Source organism: Bombina bombina, chromosome 2, assembly GCF_027579735.1.
Source record: "Bombina bombina isolate aBomBom1 chromosome 2, aBomBom1.pri, whole genome shotgun sequence".
In the NCBI taxonomy this organism is placed as follows: Eukaryota; Metazoa; Chordata; class Amphibia; order Anura; family Bombinatoridae; genus Bombina; species Bombina bombina.
Genome location: NC_069500.1, coordinates 396,544,724 through 396,564,325, shown reverse-complemented (window position 1 = coordinate 396,564,325; position 19,602 = coordinate 396,544,724). Strand labels below are relative to the sequence as shown.

Sequence of the window (19,602 nt, the reverse complement as noted above, 5' to 3'; positions counted from 1 at the left end):
GTCTGAGAATCATCTTGGGCCACATTCTTAAGTGCAACAATATGATCTTTAAAGTTTATAGGACATATCAGTACAAGTGGGACACATTCTGAGAGGGGGTTCCACCATGGCTTCTAAACACATTGAACAAGGATTTTCCTTAGTGTCAGACATGTTTAATAGACTAGTAATATACACAAGCCAGGCTTGGAAATCACTTTAATCAAATAAAAAACACAATTTGAAAAAACGTTACTGTGCCTTTAAGAGATAAAGAGCACACAACTTTTACAAAACAGTGAAAAATGCAGCAATTCTCCTGAAATTTTTCACAGTATGTACCTAAAGCCTTAATAAGATTGCACCACAAGTTTCAAAACGATTAACCCCTTAATGCCCAAACCGGAGCAGCCTAAAGCCAACACCCGGTTAAAAATAGTACAGCACCTTGCACACAGCCTTGCTGTGGTCCCTACCTGCCCCTACTAGGGATCAGATTTTGGGGGAATATAGCTCTATAAGGCCCTCAAGCAGCAGCAGGGACCCTCCATGTGAAGCAGGCATGAACTTCTCTGCAATTATAACTGCGCATCTGAGTGCGAAAAATTAGGCCCCTCCACTCTACTCCGGAGCTGTGAGACCTAGTAAACCACTCTTAAGTGAATAAAAACAGCCATGTGGGTAATAACCCCAGAAAGAACCCCCAAAATATTGTCTACAAACAGATTTTTTCTTAAATAATCGATTGCCCTGAATCAGTGTCAACCAGCATAATTAGCCCTGTTATGTAATCATTCAATTCCTTACTAAGTCTGTGAACTAGCTTACCCTCCCCTCATGGGGATATTGTCAGTCTCTTCTAGCATTATCTCAGTCTTGTCTAGAAATAAATGACTGAACATACCTCATTGACAGATTACCCTGCAAAACCGTTTCCCCCCAACTGAAGTTTTCTGGTACTCCTCAGTCCTGTGTGGGAACAGCAGTGGATTTTAGTTACAACATGCTAAAATCATTTTCCTCTCAGCAGAAATCTTCATCATCTTTTCTGCCTAGAGAGTAAATAGTACAAACCGGGTGACCATTTAAAATAACAAACTTTTGATTGAAGATAATAAAAACTACAATTCTAACACCACATTCACTTTACCCTCCCGTAGAGAGACCCTAGTGCTTAGAGCCGGCAAAGAGAATGACTGGGGGGTGGAGCTAGAGGGGGAGCTATATGGACAGCTCTGCTGTGTGCTCTCTTTGCCACTTCCTGTAGCCTCATTTTTAAAAGCCCATGTGGAAGCTACCGCTCTAGTAGAATGAGCTGTAATCCTTTCAGGAGGCTGCTGGCCAGCAGTCTCATAAGCATAGCGTATTATACTCCTTAGCCAAAAAGAAAGAGAGGTTGCCGAAGCCCTTTGGCCTCTCCTCTGTCCAGAGTGGACAACAAACAATGCAGATGTTTGACGAAAATCTTTAGTAGTTTGTAAATAAAACTTTAAAGCACGAACCACGTCAAGATTGTGTAAAAGACGTTCCTTCTTTGAAGAAGGATTACGACACAGTGACGGTACAACAATCTCCTGATTGATATTTTTATTAGATACCACCTTAGGTAAAAAAACAGGTTTGGTACGTAACACTACCTTATCTGCATGAAAATGAGATAAGGGGAATCACAATGTAAAGCAGATAACTCCGAAACTCTTCGAGCCAAGGAGATAGCTACTAAAAACAGAACCTTCCAGGATAAGAGCTTAATATCTATGGAATGCAAAGGTTCAAACGGAACCCCTTGAAGAACCTTAAGAACTAAATTTAAACTCCAAGGCGGAGCAACAGGTTTAAACACAGGCTTGATTCCGACTAAAGCCTGACAAAACGCCTGCACGTCTGGAACCTCAGCCAGACGTTTGTGCAAAAGAATAGACAGAGCAGAAATCTGTCCTTTTAAGGAACTAGCTGACAAACCCTTCTTCAAACCTTCTTGGAGAAAAGATAATATCCTAGGAATCCTGACCTTACTCCATGAGTAACCCTTGGAGTCACACCAATGAAGATATTTACACCATATCTTATGATAGATTTTCCTGGTGACAGGCTTTCGCGCCTGTATTAAGGTATCAATGACCGACTCTGAGAAACCACGCTTTGATCAAATCAAGCGTTCAATCTCCAAGCAGTCAGCCGCAGAGAAATTAGATTTGGATGGCTGAAAGGACCATGAAGTAGAAGGTCCTGCCTCAGAGGCAGAGTCCATGGTGGAAAGGATGACATGTCCACCAGATCTGCATACCAAGTCCTGCGTGGCCACGCAGGTGCTATCAAAATTACTGATGCTCTCTCCTGTTTGATCTTGGCAATCAGACGAGGGAGCAGAGGAAACGGTGGAAACACATAAGCCAGGTTGAAGGACCAAGGCGCTGCTAGAGCATCTATCAGCGCTGCCTTGGGATCCCTGGACCTGGATCCGTAACAAGGAAGTTTGGCGTTCTGGCGAGACGCCATGAGATCCAGTTCTGGTTCGCCCCAACGTTGAATCAACTGTGCAAACACCTCCGGATGGAGCTCCCACTCCCCCGGATGAAAAGTCTGACGACTTAGAAAATCTGCCTCCCAGTTATCTACTCCTGGGATATGGATAGCTGATAGATGGCAAGAGTGAATCTCTGCCCATTGAATTATCTTTAAAAACATAATTTATGTAAGAACTTACCTGATAAATTCATTTCTTTCATATTAGCAAGAGTCTATGAGCTAGTGACGTATGGGATATACATTCCTACCAGGAGGGGCAAAGTTTCCCAAACCTTAAAATGCCTATAAATACACCCCTCACCACACCCACAATTCAGTTTAACGAATAGCCAAGAAGTGGGGTGATAAAAAAGTGCGAAAGCATATAAAATAAGGAATTGGAATAATTGTGCTTTATACAAAAAAATCATAACCACCACAAAAAGGGTGGGCCTCATGGACTCTTGCTAATATGAAAGAAATGAATTTATCAGGTAAGTTCTTACATAAATTATGTTTTCTTTCATGTAATTAGCAAGAGTCCATGAGCTAGTGACGTATGGGATAATGATTACCCAAGATGTGGATCTTTCCACACAAGAGTCACTAGAGAGGGAGGGATAAAATAAAGACAGCCAATTCCTGCTGAAAATAATCCACACCCAAAATAAAGTTTAATAAAAAACATAAGCAGAAGATTCAGACTGAAACCGCTGCCTGAAGTACTTTTCTACCAAAAATTGCTTCAGAAGAAGAAAATACATCAAAAAGGTAGAATTGAAAAAGTATGCAAAGAGGACCAAGTTGCTGCTTTGCAAATCTGATCAACCGAAGCTTCATTCCTAAACGCCCAGGAAGTAGAAACTGACCTGGTAGAATGAGCTGTAATCCTCTGAGGCGGAGTTTTACCCGACTCAACATAGGCAAGATGAATTAAAGATTTCAACCAAGATGCCAAAGTAATGGCAGAAGCTTTCTGGCCTTTTCTAGAACCGGAAAAGATAACAAATAGACTAGAAGTCTTTCGGAAAGACTTAGTAGCTTCAACATAATATTTCAAAGCTCTAACAACATGCAAAGAATGCAATGCTTTCTCCTTAGAATTCTTAAGATTAGGACATAGTGAAGGAACCACAATTTCTCTACTAATGTTGTTGGAATTCACAACTTAGGTAAAAATTCAAAAGAAGTTTGCAACACCGCCTTATCCTGATGAAAAATCAGAAAAGGAGACTCACAAGAAAAGAGCAGATAATTCAGAAACTCTTCTGGCAGAAGAGATGGCCAAAAGGAACAAAACTTCCCAAGAAAGTAATTTAATGACCAATGAATGCATAGGTTCAAAGGGAGGAGCTTGAAGAGCTCCCAGAACCAAATTCAAACTCCAAGGAGGAGAAAATGACTTAATGACAGGTTTTATACGAACCAAAGCTTGTACAAAACAATGAATATCAGGAAGAATAGCAATCTTTCTGTGAAAAAGAACAGAAAGAGCAGAGATTTGTCCTTTCAAGGAACTTGCAGACAAACCCTTATCTAAACCATCCTGAAGAAACTGAAAAAAAATCTCGGCATTCTAAAAGAATGCCAAGAAAAATGATGAGAAAGACACCAAAAAATATAAGTCTTCCAGACTCTATAATATATCTCTCTAGATACAGATTTATGAGCCTGTAACATAGTATTAATCACAGAGTCAGAGAAATCTCTTTGACCAAGAATCAAGCGTTCAATCTCCATACCTATAAATTTAAGGATTTCAGATCCTGATGGAAAAAAGGACCTTGCGACAGAAAGTCTGGTCTAACGGAAGAGTCCATGGTTGGCAAGAGGCCATCCGGACAAGATCCGCATACCAAACCTGTGAGGCCATGCCGGAGCTACCAGCAGAACAAACGAGCATTCCTTCAGTATCTTGGAGATTACTCTTGGAAGAAGAACTAGAGGCGGAAAAATATAGGCAGGATGATACTTCCAAGGAAGTGAAAATGCATCCACTGTCTCCGCCTGAGGATCCCGGGATCTGGACAGATATCTGGGAAGTTTCTTGTTTAGATGAGACGCCATCAGATCTATTTCTGGAAGTTCCCACATTTGAACAATCTGAAGAAATACCTCTGGGTGAAGAGACCATTCGCCCGGATGGAAAATTTGGCGGCTGAGATAATCCGCTTCCCAATTGTCTACACCTGGGATATAAACCGCAGAGATTAGACAGGAGCTGGATTCCGCCCAAACCAAAAAAATTCGAGATACTTCTTTCATAGCCAGAGGACTGTGAGTCCCTCCTTGATGATTGATGTATGCCACAGTTGTGACATTGTCTGTCTGAAAACAAATGAACGATTCTCTCTACAGAAGAGGCCAAAACTGAAGAGCTCTGAAAATTGCACGGAGTTCCAAAATATTGATCGGTAATCTCACCTCCTGAGATTCCCAAACTCCTTGTGCCGTCAGAGATCCCCACACAGCTCCCCAACCTGTGAGACTTGTATCTGTTGAAATTACAGTCCAGGTCGGAAGAACAAAAAGAAGCCCCCTAAATTAAACAATGGTGATCTGTCCACCACGTTAGAGAGTGTCGAACAATCGGTTTTTAAAGATATAAATTGAGATATCTTTGTGTAATCCTTGCACCATTGATTCAGCATACAGAGCTGAAGAGGTCGCATGTGAAAACGAGCAAAGGGGATCGCGTCCGATGCAGCAGTCATAAGACCTAGAATTTCCATGCATAAGGTTACCGAAGGGAATGATTGTGACTGAAGGTTTCGACAAGCTGAAATCAATTTTAGACGTCTTTTGTCTGTTAAAGACAGAGTCATGGACACTGAATCTATCTGGAAACCCAGAAAGGTTACCCTTGACTGAGGAATCAATGAACTTTTTGGTAAATTGATCCTCCAACCATGATCTTGAAGAAACAACACAAATCGATTCGCATGAGATTCTTCGAATGAGAAGACTGAGCAAATACCAAGATAATCGTCCAAATAAGGAAATACCAAAACCCCGTTCTCTGAATACAGAAAGAAGGGCACCGAGAATCTTTGAAAAAAATTCTTGGAACTGAGGCTAGGCCAAACGGTAGAGCCACAAAACTGGTAATGCTTGTCTAAAAAGAGAATCTCAGAAACTAAAAATGATCTGGATAAATCGGAATATGCAGATACACATCCTGTAAATCTATTGTAGACATATAATGCCCTTACTAAACAAAAGGCAGAATAGTCCTACAGTAACCATCTTGAATGTTGGTATCCTTACATAACGATTCAATATTGATAGATCCGGAACTGGTCTGAAGGAATTGACCTTCTTTGGTACAATGAAGAGATAAAATAAAACCCTAGTCCCTGTTCCAGAACTGGAACTGGCATAATTACTCCAGCCAACTCTAGATCTGAAACACATTTCAGAAATGCTGAGCCTTGCTGTGTTAACTGGGACACGGGAAAGAAAAAAATCTCTTAGCAGGAGGCCTTAACTTGAAGCCAATTCTGTACCTTTCTGAAACAATGTTCTGAAACCAGAGATTGAGAACGGAATTGATCCAAATTCCTTTGAAGAAAACGTAATCTGCCCCATACCAGCTGAACTGGAAAAAAGGGCCGCACCTTCATGGGTACTTAGGAGCTGACTATAGGTTTCTATAAGGCTTGGATATATTCCAAACTGGAAAAAGTTTCCAAACTGATACCGCTCCTGAGGATGAAGGATCAGGCTTTTGTTCCTTATTATGATAAAAAGAACGAAAAAATGATTATTACCCTGGACAGAAAGGGAAAACAAAGTTGACTTAGAAGACATATCAGCATTCCAAGTTTAATCCATAAAGCTTTTCTAGCTAAAATAGCTAGAGACATATACCTGACATCAACACTAATGATATCAAAAGATGGTATTACCAATAAAATTATTAGCATGTTATAGAATAATAATAATGCTATAAAATTATGATCTGTTACTTGTTGTGCTAAAACTTCTAACCAAAAAGTTGAAGCTGCAGCAACATCCGGTAAAAATATAGCAGGTCTAAGAAGATTACCTGAACATAAGTAAACTAATCTTAGAAAGGATTCAATTTTCTTATCTAAAGGATCCTTAAATTTAGTACTATCTGCCGTAGAAATAGTAGTACATTTTAGCAGGAATAGAGACAGCCCCAAACCTTAGGGATTTTGTCCCAAAAAACTCTAATCTGTCAGATGGCACAGGATATAATTGCTTAAACGTTTAGAAGGAGTAAAAGAATTACCCAAATTATTCCATTCCCTGGAAATTACTTCAGAAAAAACATCAGGGAGATTAAACACTTCTGGAATAACTACAGGAGATTTAAAAACCCTATTTAAACGTTTGGATTCAGTATCAAGAGGACCAGAATCCTCTATATCTAAAGCAATTAATACTTCTTTAAAATAAAGAACGAATAAATTCCATCTTGAACAAATACAAAGATTTATCAGCATCAACCTCTGAGACAGAAACCTCTGAACCAGAAGAACCATTATCAGTATCAGAATGATGATGTTCATTTAAAAATTCATCTGAAAAAAAGAGAAGTTTTAAAGGACTTTTATGTAAACTAGAAGGAGAAATAACAGACATAGCCTTCTAAATGGATTTAAAAAATAAAATCTCTTATGTTTATCAGGAACACTCTGAAATTTAGATGTTGACGGAACAGCAACAGGTAATATAACAGTACTAAAGGAAATTTTATCTGCATTAATAAGTTTGTCATGACATGCAATACAAACAACAGCTGGAGAAACAGATACCAAAAATTTATAGCAGATACACTTAGCTTGGTAGCTCCAGCCCCGGCAGTGATTTTCCTAAAGTATCTTCTGACTCAGTTGCAACGTGGAACATCTTGCAATATGTAATAGAAAAAACAACATATAAAGCAAAATTGAACAAAATCCTTAAATGACAGTTTCAGGAATGGGAAAAAAATGCCAGTGAACAAGCTTCTAGCAACCAGAAGCAATAAATAATGAGACTTAAATAATGTGGTGACAAAAGCGACGCCCATATTTTTTTAGCGCCAAACAAGACGCCCACATTATTTGGCGCCTAAATGCTTTTGGCGCCAAAAATGACGCCACATCCGGAACGCCGACATTTTTGGCGCAAAATAACATCAAAAAAATGACGCAACTTCCGGCGACACGTATGACGCCGGAAACGGAAAAGAATTTTTGCGCCAAAAAAATCCGCGCCAAGAATGACGCAATAAAATGAAGCATTTTCAGCCCCCGCGAGCCTAACAGCCCTTAGGGAAAAAAAGAGTCAAATTTTTGAAAGGTAAGAAAAAATGATTAATTCAAATGCATTATCCCAAATATGAAACTGATTGTCTGAAAAATAAGGAAAGTTGAACATTCTGAGTCAAGGCAAATATATGTTTGAATACATATATTTAGAACTTTATAAACAAAGTGCCCAACCATAGCTTAGAGTGTCACAGAAAATAAGACTTACTTACCCCAGGACACTCATCTACATGTTTGTAGAAAGCCAAACCAGTACTGAAACGAGAATCAGCAGAGGTAATGGTATATATAAGAGTATATCGTCGATCTGAAAAGGGAGGTAAGAGATGAATCTCTACGACCGATAACAGAGAACCTATGAAATAGACCCCGTAGAAGGAGATCACTGCATTCAAATAGGCAATACTCTCCTCACATCCCTCTGACATTCACTGCACGCTGAGAGGAAAACCGGGCTCCAACTTGCTGCGGAGCGCATATCAACGTAGAATCTAGCACAAACTTACTTCACCACCTCCATCGGAGGCAAAGTTTGTAAAACTGAATTGTGGGTGTGGTGAGGGGTGTATTTATAGGCATTTTAAGGTTTGGGAAACTTTGCCCCTCCTGGTAGGAATGTATATCCCATACGTCACTAGCTCATGGACTCTTGCTAATTACATGAAAGAAACCTCCAACATCGCTAGGGAACTCCTTGTTCCCCCTTGATGGTCGATGTAAGCTACAGTCGTGATGTTGTCCGACTAAAATCTGATGAACCTCACTGCCGCTAGCTGAGGCCAAGCCTGAAGAGCATTGAATATCGCTCTTAGTTCCAGAATGTTTATTGGAAGGAGTGCCTCCTCCTGAGTCCACGACCCCTGAGCCTTCAGAGAGTTCCAGACTGCACCCCAGCCCAAAAAGTAAAATCAGTACATTTTGTACACATTCTTAGAGGGGGTTCCACAATGGCTTCTAAACATAATGAACAAGGAGTTTCCTCTATGACAGACTAGCAATGAGACCAGCAAGCTTGGAAAACACTTTGATAAATGTAAACAAACAAAAAATAAAAACGGTACTGTGCCTTTAAGAGAAACAAATTTTGTCAGAAATTGAAAAACAGTGATAAAAAGCAGAAAATCTTACGAAATTTTTACAGTGTGTATAATAGACTAACAGAGCATTGCACCCACTTGCAAATGGATAATTAACCCCTTAGTTTCAAAACCGGATCAAAAAAACGATAAACGTTTTTTTAACAGTCACAACAAACTGCCACAGCTCTGCTGTGGCCCTACCTGCCCATACAACAATTTTTGAAAGCACAAAAACCCTTTGTAGAGGTCCTAAGTGTTCAGGGAACTCCTTCAGGGAAACTGGATGTCTCAAATTGCAAAATCTAATGTGCATTTAGGCGCGAAAATAGGCCCCTCCCAACCTGTATTCACAGTGAGAGGGCCTAACAAAACTAACCCTAGGCAAAATCTAGCCAGCAATATGGAAAAAACTGGGCCCCAATAAAGTTTTATCACCAATATGTAGAAAAAAACGTTTAAACATAAACATAAATATAAGAATAAAAGGGAAGGGAAACATAAATATAAGAATATTACCTTTTACAGCAAGCATGATACTAGTCGTTATTAAATCACTGTAATCAGGCTTACCTTAAATAAATCCAGTATTAACAGCATTTTCTAGCATATTCATTTCTCTAGAAAAATTTAAACTGCACGTACCTCATAGTAGGAGACCCTGCACGCCATTCCCCCAGCTGAAGTTACCTCATCTCTTCAGTTATGTGTGAGAACAGCAATGGATCTTAGTTACAACCTGCTAAGATCATCAAAAACCACAGACAGACTCTTCTTCAACTTCCTGCCTGAGGCTAAAACAGTACAACTCCGTTACCATTTGAAAATAAACTTTTGATTGAAGATAAACTACATAAATTCACCACATCTCTCTAGCTACTTCCTATCTTGTCGAGAGCTGCAAGAGAATGACTGGTAGTGGCAGTTAGGGGAGGAGCTATATAGACAGCTCTGCTGTGGGTGATCCTCTTGCAGCTTCCTGTTGGGAAAGAGAACATCCCACAAGTAATGGATGATCAGTGGACTGGATACACCTTACAAGAGAAACAGCATGTGCCTGACTTGGGGCCACCGTTTGTGGTGGTAATAAGGGCATATCTAGGCATACTGAGGCCTGCAAGTCTGCAGAGCGTCCAGGGGTAGAATGAGATTGCAGATGTCTCAATACCAGGACCACCTGAATTGCTCAGTTATGCATGAGTTGCATAACCGAACAGGAGGACACAGACCTGCATAACATGAAATTATTTGAGTCAAACAGGGGGATGGGGCAACTCTCCTCCTGACTAGGTTCTATAGAGTAGTCATCCATTTTGTACTGGAATAAATAAATAATGCTTAGCGCACCCCAAATAAAGTTATACCCATGTATTTAATACAATTTATTTGCCCACTTAAATGATCCATAAGAGGTGTCTCCCCACCTCCAAGCTGACTGCAGGACTATGGTGCTGTCTCACTGCTCCGGAGCAATCCTCAGTATGTGTTGTGCACTCATTAGAAGGGCGTTGAAGGCGTCAAAACTGCCTGCGACAGGAGTCTATATATCCGCCCACCGCCGCAGGTCAAACGTGCCTGAGGAAAACGCTGCTGTGCAGAGCAATCCGCTATCTCAACATACCCATAGATGTTTCTGAGAGCAAAATAATGTGTGCCTTAAAGTTAAGATGTCATATAGTTACTACTGTAAAAAAAGGTTGTTTGACATCATATGACAGCATCGAGCACCGTGTCTAAACGGAAAGGCGAGTCGCAAGACCCGCTGCTGCTTCTGGGTATGATAATGAGCCCCCACAAAGGCGCAACCTCTACCATAAGGTCACTCTCTCAAGGGGAGTGGAAGGAATATTTAATGCTCTGTTTGGGTGTATTTGCCACTTCCTGGTGGCCAGGTGAAGTTTTCCCATAGGTTATGATTGAATTTGTGAACTCTCACTGCAATTAGAAAGGAAAAAATATGTCTCAAAACGTTAAAGTAATTCTCATAACAACAATTATGATCTTCCAGATTTCCAGAACTACCTAAACTACATAACAAAAGTTGGGCCTAAGAGATGCAATAAATAGAAATTAATTATATCCTTATAGTTTGTAAATACAGCTTTTGAGTATTGGTTACCCAGTAAAAGTGGGAAAGTCAATTCCATTATCTCTCAATGAGAAAGCAAAAGAATGGCACTTGTTTCAGTCCAACTTGTAAATCCACCTCACTTCTCTATGGAGGAGACTTTTTTCTATCTCGCCCTCTAGGTGAATACTCAACTCAATTAGCAAACCTCTTAGGTCCACAACAGAGTGTTCAGCTTCCAAAAAAATGCTGCGCCACTGGGTGCTCACTTGTTCCTTTTTTCAGAGCTTTGCTGATAATGTATTTGTGGTTAGCCAGCCATAAAACTTTTATTTTGTGATTTGGGTAGAACACAAAGTTTTAAACAACTTTCCAATGTACTTGTAAAATTTGCTTCATTCTCTTGTTATGCTTTGCTGAAGGAATATTGTCAGCTAGCTGAACACATCTAGTTAGCCAACCACAAGGGACAAATATGGACAGGAAATATGGCAGCTAGCTCCCACTAGTGTAGGATATGTTTGTATTCTCTCTCAACAAGTTATACTAAGAGAACAAAACACATTTGTAAATAGAAGTGAATTTAAAAGTGTCTCAAAATGTCATACTCTATCTGCAAGTTTATACTTTCCTGTCCCTTTAAAGGGATACTAACCCCAATTTTTTTTCTTTCATGATTCAGATAGAGCATGCAATTTTAAGCAACTTTCTAATTCACTCCTATTATCAGTTTTTCTTTGTTCTCATGTTATCTTGATTTGAAAAAGCAGTAATGAAAGGTTAGGAGCCGGACCATTTTTAGTTCAGCACCTGGGTAGCACTTGCTGATTGGTTTGCTACATTTAGCCACAAATCAGCAAGTGCTACCCAGGTGCTGAACAAAAAATTGGACAGCTCTAAAGCTTACAGTACTGCTTTTTCAAATCAAGATAGCATGGGAACAAAGAAAAATTGATTAAAGGAGTAAATTAGAAAGTTGCTTAAAATCTCATGCTCTATCTGAATCATGAAAGAAAAAAATTGGGTTTAGTATCCCTTTAACTGGTGTCTCAGGAATATCAAAATATTAAACTTTTACAAGTTACACACCCATTAGAATGGCAACAGCCATGTTTAATATCCAATCTTTTGCTCATAACAGACCACCAGATTATTCATTACTAACAGGCCCTTTAAGTTTCTTTTCATCAAGGAACGACCCTTAAAAACCTTTTTCAAATTACCATTTCCAATATTTATAAATTGTTTTTTTTTCAGTTTCAAAGTCTGTAAATTATAAACAGGGGTGAAAACCAAGGAGGTGGATCATCAGTACTAGCTAAAATCTTAGTTCTACCACATATATTCAAAGCTTTATCAATACAGCCTTATTGATAACCTCTCTACCTGAACTTAAGGGACATTATACACTAGATTTTTCTTTGCATAAATGTTTTGTAGATAATCCATTATATAGCCCATACAGTAGTAGTAGTTGTTTTTTTAAATGGATAGTTTTGCATATTTTTAAATAACATTGCTCTGATTTTCAGACTCCTAACCAAGCCCAAAAGTTTTAGGAGAATACCTACACCAGCTTGCTTCTGTTTGTGTAAAGGGTCTTCTCATATGCAAAGGAAGAAAGGGGTCTGCTATTTCCCACTTGCAGTGGGTGTTCCAGTAACCTTTTAAACAGAGCTAAACTGGAAGCTTCTAACTAAGTTTTTAAACGGTTTTATACTGGATTTTTATATCGGTATCTGTGCATATTATTCTTTATAGTAGTGTCTATTACATGCAGTTATATGGTGTATACTGTCCCTTTATTCAAGATTCAAGTTTTCCTGCTCCCTTTTTCTAAGCTATCCACCAAAACTATCCTGCCAATTCTAGAATATTAGCTTACTGGAAACCTAACAAGTGCTTAGGATGGGAACCAATAATAAAATAAAATCTGTATCCTTAAAATACAGGGTTACCAAATGATAAGTCATATATGACCATTACATCAAAGTAATTTATATGAGTGCAACTAGCATTCATTGTAAATCTGATTTTAGAATCAATCGGATTTAATGTATTCTCAGTCAATTGTTCCATTGTACCATTCCAGAGTAGGAACAAGTCATTAATGTACTGAAAGTACACCGTTACATACTGTAAAAATTCAGTATCACCTGGAATGTATCTCATTTTATAATTATATATAAAGGTATGAGTCTGTGTTCAAACATATTCATTATTATCCTTGAAAAGGTCCAGCTTGGTGATTGATATATACACATATATTCATATACAGAATGATAAATAATGCATATATATCAGTTCTTGTAAGCATTATATTAAATTATCTTTCTTTTCAATTAATTCCCCAAACTTGATACATTACCTTCCACTACTCCATTGCCTTGTCTCTTTTTGTCATTTAGTTATGTTCAATAAACTTATAATAGAAAATAGATAATGCAATAAAAGTAGGGCTCAACAAATTGGTTATAAATCTAGGAGCCAGCCCATAAATGTAGGAGTCAGAAACTTTAGGCCATCACTATGAGATATATGTATAGATGTATAATCATAATATCAAACAAGAAAACAAAATGTATGCTTACCTGATAAATTCCTTTCAGTCCGGATAGGGAGAGTCCACGGCTTCATTCCTTACTGTTGGGAAATACAACAGCTGGCCACCTGGAGGAGGCAAAGACACCCCAGCCAATATCCCTCCCAATTCCTCATTACTCCAGTCATTCTACTGAGAGGACAAGGAAAAGTAGGAGAAACATTAGGGTATAAATGGTGCCAGAAGAATAAAATAAATAATAGGGGACCGCCCATAGACAAGAAAAAAAAAAACGGGCGGAGGCCGTGAACTCTCCCTATCCGAAAGGAAAAGAATTTATCTGGTAAGCATAAATTATGTTTTCCTTCCTAAGATAGGGAGAGTCCACGGCTTCATTCCTTACTGTTGGGAAAACTATACCAAAGCTCCAGAGGACACTGAATGAATAACTGATGGGAACAAAAAGGAAGAGGCGGACCCTATTCTGAGGGCACCACAGTCTGCAAAACTTTTCTCCCGAAAGCTGCATCACCCGAAGCAAAACCATCAAACTTGTAAAATTTTGAAAACGTATGTAAGGAGGACCAGGTATCCGCCTTACAAATCTGATCCGTAAAGGCCTCGTTCTTAAAGGCCCAAAAAGGAAGTCACTGCTCTAGTGGAATGAGCCTTTAGCCTCTCAGGAGAACGATGTCCCGCTGTCTTGTAAGCTAAGCGGATGACACTCCTTAACCAAAAAGATAGGGAAGTCGAAGTAGCCTTCTGCCCCTTACGCTTCCCCAAATAGACAACAAACAAAGAGGAAGATTGTCTAAACTCCTTAGTAGTCTGAAGATAGAACTTCAAGGCGTGAACCACATCCAAATTGTGAAGCATTCCTTCCATGAAGGATTAGGACACAAGGAAGAAACCACAATCTCCTGAAAAATTAGAAAAGGGCGCTCACATTGCAAAGCAGAGATCTCAGAAACTCTGCCCGCAGAGGCAATAGCCAATAAAAAGAGAACCTTCCAAGATAACAATTTAATGTCAACGGAATCTGTTGCAAAACCCGAAGAACAAGATTTAGGCTCCAAGGAGGATCTCGAGATGTAAACTCAGATCTGATCCTAATCAAAGCCTTAAGAAAAGACTGCACGTCTGGAAGCTCAGCCAGTCTCTTGTGCAATAAAACCGACAGGACCGAAATCTGTCCCCACAGGAAACTAGCAGAAAGGCCCTTCTCCAGCCCATCCTGAAGAAAAGATAAGATCCTGGCAACCTTAACTCTGTGCCAGGAAAAATTACGCTCTTCACACCAGAATAAGTAGTTCCTCCACAACTTGTGTTAGATACTTAGAGTAACTGGTTTATGAGCTTGAATAAGAGTATCAATGACACTCTCAGAGAAACCTCTCTTGGCTACGACCTAGCGTTCAATCTCCACGCAGTCAGCTTCAGAGAATCTAGATTTTGATGAACAAATGGACCTTGTATCGGCAGGTCTCTTCGACAAGGTAACTTCCACAGAGGAAATGAGGACAACCCTACTAGATCACGATGGAGCAATCAGGATTACTGATAACCACTCCAGTAAATCCACCTCCCAGTTGTCCACACCCGGAATGTGGATCGCTGACGGTGAACAACTGTGGGCCTCTGCCCACTCCAGAATCTGAGATACTTCCTTCATCTCCAAGGAACTTCTCGTTCCCCCGTGATGGTTGATGTAAGCCACCAAGGTTATATTTTCTGATTGGAATCTGATAAACTGGGAAGAACCCAGAAGTGGCCAAGCCTTCAAGGCCTTGAAGATTCCCCGTAATTCCAAAATATTGAACGGGAGGACTCCTCCTGAGTCCATAACCCCTGTGCCTTGCTGGCACCCCAAACAACTCCCCATCCGGATAGGCTTGCGTCCGTAGTCAGAAACTCCCAGGATGGTCTTAAGAAGCATGTCCCTCGGGACAGATGATCTGGACAGAGCCACCAAGAGAGCGATTCTCTGGACCGGCTGTCTAATACAATCTGTTGAGACAGATCTGAATGATTGCCGTTCCACTGCCTCAGCATGCATAGTTGTAAAGGTCTGAGACGGAACCTGGCTAAAGGAATGATGTCCATGCAGGACACCATGAGACCAATCACCTCCATACACTAAACCACAGAGGGAATCAATGGGGTCTGGAGGGCAAGACATGCCGAAGTTAGCTTGCACCGTCTCTGGTCTGTTATCTTCATGGATAAGGAGTCTATTATAGTACCCAGTAATTTCACCCGGGTACTTGGGATAAGAGAACTCTATTCTAAATTTATCTTCCTTCCATAAGGCTGAGAAGGGACTCTGAGAATTCTTCCGCAAGACGAAAGGATGGTGCTTGCACCAGAATATCGTCAAAGTATGGGGCAACTGCAATACTCTGAGTTCTGGCAACTGCTAGAAGAGCCCCCAGAACCTTGGTAAAGATTCTCTGAGTAGTAGCTAGGCCAAACGGAAGGGTAATGAACTGGAAGTGCTGGTCCAGGAATGCGAACCTCAGGAACTGAAAGTGTTCCCTGTGGATTGGAACATGAAGGTACCTATAGACTGTGAGCTCTACGGAGCAGGGCCCTCTTCCTCCTGTGGTTTAGAGGGACTAAGTGCCTTAGCAGGCTTGTCTCCCTTCTCAGACTTTGTAACTGTGTTAAGGCATGTGGAATATAATTGAATGGGTGGGGAAAACCACAGCCTCCTCACAATATAAACAGGTATGATTTAGTACAGAAGGAGTACCTTCTAACATGTCAGAGTCCTCCATAGCTCAGGCTATACCCACAGAAGGACACAAATAAAAAGTTTTTTTTTATTATAGAAAACTGCACCTTAATACTCCCAATGGCTGGGGCACTTACCATCTCCTAGACCCAGACAGTTAACAGAGGAACCGCTCTTCTCAGGTTCAAGTCTCAGCCGGAATGGAGGAAATGAACACAGACCACCCGGTCACATTGGTGCCAGCAAGTAATAGGAGCTGTGCAATACTTTCAAAAACAAAAGTGAAACTTAAAAGTGAAAAAAAAACACAGTCTATCAGCCCAGGAAAAAAAAAAAAACACACAAAGCAGTAAATAATAAATACACTGATTAATTAACCCCAACTGTTCAATAAACCCAATTCAGGGGATATTAACCCTGGATCAAGGTATAAAGGAGCCACACTGTGATCCTGTTATAGCGTTTTGTTTGTAAAAATTGAAACAATTTTACCTCCAGGATCCATGCTGTGGAACAGAACACAGCCTCTCAAGTGTGACAGTCTTATAGCAGCGCTCCTGACATGGACTTTAGTGAGAGAAAGCAGGCAGTGAAACTCGTCAACACTGATTGCTTAGGAGCCGTTAGCAGTAGACTGGATGGTTTTTGCAGAAAAACTTTTCGTGCATCTACAGACTCTAACTTTCATCAACACTCTCACTGAGAGGTTGACATGACTACTTAAAACTCCAGTCCTATCTCGAAGGGCAGATTACCCTTTTTCAGGACTCTACGAATCTTCTGACACTCCTCTGCCACCTCCTAACGTGACGAAAGGCAAAGAATGACTGGGGTAATGAGAAAGTCGGAGGGATATTTAAGCCTTTGGCTGGGGTGTCTTTGCCTCCTCCTGGTGGCCAGCTGTTGTATTTCCCAAAATTAAGGAATGAAGCCCTGGACTCTCCCTATCTTAGGAAGGAAATATATATTATAGTATATTCATATACAAATATGTATATACACACACAACATAAGTGGGAAGTGTGGGGCACTCATAAATGTCTTAGGACTCTAATCCAGGGCTCCCTTGCGTCTGGTTTTGTCAAGTCTTAAAATAAAATATTTGGGATTTTTTGTTTATATTATAGCTCAGAAAACTGCTTATGAAAATTTTCAATTTTATCTCTTTTTTCAGGTTTATGCAATAAATGCAGCATGAGGATAAGATGTATAACATTTTGTATTTAGTCATATGAAAAATGACTAATGTAAAAAAAACTTAAATTATGCTTACCTGATAATTTTCTTTTCTTCAGATGGAAAGATTCCACAGCTGCATTCATTACATTTGGGAATTCATAACCTGGCCACCAGGAAGCGGCAAAGACACCCCAGCCAAAGGCTTAAATACTCCTCCCACTCCCCTCATCCCCCAGTCATTCTGCCGAGGGAACAAGGAACTGTAGAAGAAATATCAGGGTTAAAAGGTGCCAGAAGAACAAAAATAAGACGCCCCACAGAAAAATACGGATGGGGAGCTGTGGACTCTCTCCATCTGAAGAAAAGATGGTCTCACCGTAAAAAAATTAGCTAAGCATATTTTAAGTTTTTCTTCATAAATGGAAAGAGTCCACGGCTGCATTGATTACTTTTGGGAAAACAATACCCAAGCTATAGGAGGACACAATGCAAAAACAGGAGGGTACAAGAGGCGGCCCATTCTGAGGGCACAAGGCTTTAAAACCCCTACCCAACAACATCCCGCTTCGTCCGAAGCAGAGAACAACTTTGAAAACGAAAAGGCCCAAGGTCAGACCCTGACCGCATATAGTCCACAAGCCTTGCTAGAGACTGCAGGAACTAGAATCGACTGAGTCAACAGCCTCCAGGAGACACCGTCGCCCAGCAGTCAGTCTCCAAACAACACACCCCTTACTAAAGAAAGGGCACAAGCTACCATATTCTTCCACAAAGAAGAAAAGACATGGAGAAAACATGAATGTTTTTGTAAAGCGCGGCTAGTCCCTCTTAAGGGACTCAAGGCGCTGCTCATCTTATCTACCTCGAAAGGAGGAAGGCTGAGTAGACCTCGCCGGGGATTGAAATTTGCAACCCTCGGTTTGCTACAGTTCAGAGTAGCCACAGTGCATTAGTATACGGAGCTAGCTGTCCAGCTAGCATAAGCAACTCCAGACCAACAGAGACCCACCAGTCTCATAGAAACAAGGGGAGGCAACCCATTAAGAGTGGGATCCTCCAGCCATGCCAAAAACGTGCCTTAGTAGAACACGAAGGCGCGCCAGTATATAACGAAAGGCGCAACATACCTCCGCCGGGACAAAAGAAAACACTGGCCCCGAAGGTTGACCCCCTAAAGCCTCAGGGGCAGTCGTTCCACCAGAAGGCTGAACTGGACCAGGCGAACCCATGCCTGACGAGCCCCGGTTAACGGAACACGGACAATATAGTTAGCACACTCCCGAGGGGTGCAGATGCGCCAGCGCCAAAGATATGGCCATGCGGAACCGCGTCGAAATCTCCGGTGGGAACAGGCCACACTCCCTAGAAGGATAAGTAGCATTTGGGTTACCTGCATGCATAGTAAGAGTTGGTGGTAGGGAACAGTGAGCACCCGATTACCCGATCCTGAGGAACAGAGCACTCTAAAACGGCATTCGGAACATAACTGATGGGCATGTATTACCCGGGCCAATTCATATTCTTCGCAAGAAGTAGAGTCTGAATCAGAGACTTCCGTCTCCAAAAAAACAGAATCCTCCATAACTGGGACACTAAATAAAAATTGGACCAATAAGAAAAATCTAAACGGCACCATACACCCCCAGAGGCTGGGGCACTCACCACCTCCAGAGAACCAGACACCAGCGGACCAGGATTTCTCTGTCGACACACGGTCAGGAAAGCGGTTCACAAGGTAAACCGTGCAGTCCATGCAAAAGTGCTCCCCAACCGTAAAGTCCGCGTCACTAGACATAGGCCGTTATGTTCACATACCAAACATGATTATAAACACCCCTGTTCAATAACCCCCCTCAGGATATTTTAACCCTTGATTCCTAGATACAAAAAGGAGCCTCACTGAGACCCTAAGTTATCCCCGAAAGGTTGTAGCCCCTCTCAGATAAACAGTTGTAATTACAATACATCTATGATGAAAGTAAAATGAAACAATCTTACTGGAATCTACGCCATGGAACAGGAACACGGCCCTTCAAGTGCGACAGATAGTAGCGTCGCTTCTGCCATGGACTTGAGAGAAAAAAGCAGGCAGCAAAACTCGTCAACGCTGATTTCTTGTGGAGCTGTTAATATGAGTCGGGATGGTTTCGCAGAAATACTCTCCCTGCATCTCCGGATTCTAACTTTCACCCATGCTCTCACTGAGAAGCGGACAGGACTACATAAAACTCCAC

At 40.9% G+C, this 19,602-nt stretch overlaps 1 protein-coding gene across 3 annotated transcripts in view; it reads right to left on the bottom strand.

Annotated features, from left to right (window-relative positions):
• Positions 1–19,602, bottom strand: part of SFSWAP (splicing factor SWAP) — a 589,383-nt gene that overhangs the window by 361,046 nt on the left and 208,735 nt on the right. The window lies entirely within an intron of this gene.